Genomic DNA, 1,317 nt, shown 5'->3' on the forward strand with positions numbered 1-1,317 from the left:
TTGATCATGGTTCCTAGTGATCCATGCATTGGCATAGAACTCTTGAACCATTAAGATTCTGACTTGTTGCATGGGGTTGGTTAAGACTTCCCAACCTCTTCTTCGGATCTCATGTCGGATCTCCAGATACTCATTCTTTTTGAGCTTGAAAGGGACCTCAGGGATCACCTTCTTCTTTGCCACAACATCATAGAAGTGGTCTTGATGGCTCTTGGAGATAAATCTTTCCATCTCCCATGACTCAGAGATGGAAGCTTTTGTCTTCCCTTTTCCTTTTCCGGCCTTAGGTGCCATTGATGGTAGTGGAAAACAAAAAAGATTGTGCTTTAACCACACACCAAACTTAAAATATTGCTCGTCCTCGAGCAATAGAAGAAAGAAGAGAAGAAGAAGAAGAAGAAGAAGAAGAAGAAGAAGAAGAGAATATGGTAGAGGGGAAGAGGTGTAGGTTTGGCCAAGGTATAGAAGGGGGGGTTGTGTTGTGTGAAAATGAAGTAGAATGGAAGGGTATATATAGGAAAGGGGGTAGTGTGTATTCGGCCATTTAGGGTGGGAATGGGTGGGAAAATGTTTTTGAATTTTTGAAGGTAGGTGGGGTTTATGGGGAAGAGTGGATGGATGTGAGTGGTGAAGGGGGTGATTGGGAAGAGGAATTGAGGTGATTGGTAAAGAGTGTTGGGAAGTGTGATATGGGGAATACAAATCACAAAAATAGGATTAGGAGGTAGGGTGGGAATATAGTAGGTGGGGATCCTGTGGGGTCCATAGATCCTGAGGTGATCCTGTGGGGTCCACAGATCCTGAGGTGTCAAGGAATTCCATCCCTGCACCAAATAGGCATGTAAAATGCCTTTGCACGCCATTCTGGCGTTTAAACGCCCATTGGTGCACGTTCTGGGCGTTCAACGCCCATGTAAAGCATGTTTCTGGCGTTGAACGCCAGTTTCATGCTTGTTACTGGCGTTCAGCGCAAGCTTTTCTTCTCTAGGCACATTCGTGGCGTTCAGCGCTAGAATGTTGCTTGTTTCTGGCGTTCAGCACCAGAATGATGCTCTGTTCTGGCGTTGAACACCGGCCAGATGCATCTTACTGGCGTTGAACGCCAGCCTGTGCGTCCTCCGGGGTGTGATTTTTTTCTTCTGCTGTTTTTGATTCTGTTTTTAATTTTTATGATTTTTTCGTGACTCCTCATGATCATGCACCTAATAAAACACAACATAATAATAAAATAAAAATTAGATAAATAAAATTAGGTTGCCTCCCAACAAGCGCTTCTTTAATGTCAATAGCTTGACAGTGGCTCTCATGGAGCCACAA

Source organism: Arachis duranensis, chromosome 4 (assembly GCF_000817695.3).
Source record: "Arachis duranensis cultivar V14167 chromosome 4, aradu.V14167.gnm2.J7QH, whole genome shotgun sequence".
Classification (NCBI taxonomy): domain Eukaryota; kingdom Viridiplantae; phylum Streptophyta; class Magnoliopsida; order Fabales; family Fabaceae; genus Arachis; species Arachis duranensis.